Below are 2,230 nucleotides of genomic sequence, written 5' to 3' on the forward strand. Positions count from 1 at the left end.
AATTTTTATCAAAAGAATTTTCCATCATACAGATACATAGCTCACATGTAAAATTTGATCGGTTAATAAATAAGATTTTTATAAGTAACTCTACTCCAGCACCACCTAGAGAGTTTTCTAGTAGCATGTAAAAGGACCATATATGTATGTAAGATAACCTCCGACATTCTGACGGAACTCTATTCAGTGGTTTTTGTGTTTAGTCCGAACAACGAAAACGGCTATCATTTTATGCAAATAGGTATGTAGATAGGACAGTCTATAGCGAAACTCGAAAAGTCAAGCTCCATTCTTGGTGAAAATTTAAAAAAAATTTCAAAATTTTCACATAAATTTTAACTTTCACCAAAAATAAAAACAAAGTTACAATAGTTCAATTTGATTTAGAAATCTTTGAGAAAATGGTTCCCAATCGAATGATACTTGCGCGTTTACGTAAATGTATATCAATCCAGCCTTTCGAATAATTACCACTTTTCGCCATAAGTACGGTATTGATAACATGTGTAGCTGTGTCCAATTTGAGGACGTTAGCGTAAGCGATTGCAAATAAGTGGCAACCCGCTTCAAAAATATTTTCAAAAGTAAGCTTCCTAAAGCTGAGATCACACGATTGCCGCAAATGCACCAATCTGGAACAATTTTTATTGTGCTGTATTGGAGCACAATAAAAAAATTGTCTCAATCAAATTCTGCAAAGATTCCGTCATCGGACTTCAAGAAAATTATAATTTGAATACAAATTAAATTAAAAGTTATGTTGCTTCCGAAAACAAGGATATTCATTTCAGTGATTTTTGGACACAGAAGGAAGCAAATAAGTAAATTATAAATAAACAGCCTAAATATTGTTGTGTATTGTTCACTTCAATTGCCGCACAAGAACACAATAAATATTGCCGCAATTTTGAAATTTGCATTGCCCCATGATTGCCAATCGAGCTATCACACGATTGCCGCAAGTGGGTTGTATTTGATTGGACATTGTAAGCACAATATCGGCCTCTATTGCTGCATGAGTCAATTTATTGTGAAATCACACGATTGGGGCATAAAATGAGGCAATAATTGGTGTATTGTGGCAATCGTGGGATCTCAGCTTAATCCTCTTTAGTTTAATGTCCGTATTGTAATATTTCATTTATTTTACAAATTTAAATGAACACAATTTTTCAAGCATTTGGCGAATCCTCTAGAAATATTTAAAATTAAAATTTTCTAGCCTTTTTGATTTATAATATTTAATTTATGCTATCAATTAAATTAAATTAAAGTTTTCAAATAGGTGGCAAACTTCCACAAAAATATTTTCAGCTGTAGGCCGTTGTAAACCTCTTTCTTTTGACAGCCGAATTGCAATATTTACTTTACCGTATCAATTGGTCTAAACTGAAATTTCAAACACAGGTGGCAACTCTCTAATTTTTTTCCTCTATATTGTAAGCTAGATCTCTAGCGATACATTGGTGAAAACTGAATTCAATTCCATGTTTTCGAGTGATGCGCGTACAAATATACAGACAGACAGAGTCAAAAATTCTAAAAATTGTTTATTTGGCTTCTGAAGCTCTAATAAAAACCCGCCATATTAATTAATTAAGGTATAGACATCGACCTGTTACAATTTTATTATAAGTATACATATAGATTTCATTTAATTTATCAATTTAATACAATTAATCTATTCAAACAGGTGGCAACCCTCCCTAAAGATACTTTCGCCAGTAAAATTTCCTAAGCCTCTTCAGTTTGATATCCATATTGCAATATTCAATTTATCGTATAAATTAAATTAAATTAAAATTATCAAACAGATGGCAACTCTAATACAATATTTTTGGGTGTAAGCCTTCTTAAGCCTCTTTCTTTTGATGCCCATATTGCAATATTTACTTTTCCTTATCAATTTTCTTAAATTGCAATTTTCAAACAGGTGGCAACTCTCTAATTTTTTTCCTTCTTAAATTGCAATTTTCAAACAGGTGGCAACTCTCTAATTTTTTTCCTTCTGCATTTTAAGTTGGACCTCTAGCAATACATCGGTGAAAATTGCATTGAAATCCATGCATTCGTTTTCGCGTGATGTGCGTACAAACATACAGACAGACAGACAAAAATTCTAAAAATAATTGATTTGGTTTCTGGTGCTCTAATAAAGACCTCCGATATTAATTTTTCTTTAATATCTATAATGTACAGATATCGACTTGTTACAATTTTATTATATGTA

Source organism: Rhagoletis pomonella, unplaced genomic scaffold, assembly GCF_013731165.1.
Source record: "Rhagoletis pomonella isolate Grant_MI unplaced genomic scaffold, Rhpom_1.0 Rhpom_scaffold_00146, whole genome shotgun sequence".
In the NCBI taxonomy this organism is placed as follows: Eukaryota; Metazoa; Arthropoda; class Insecta; order Diptera; family Tephritidae; genus Rhagoletis; species Rhagoletis pomonella.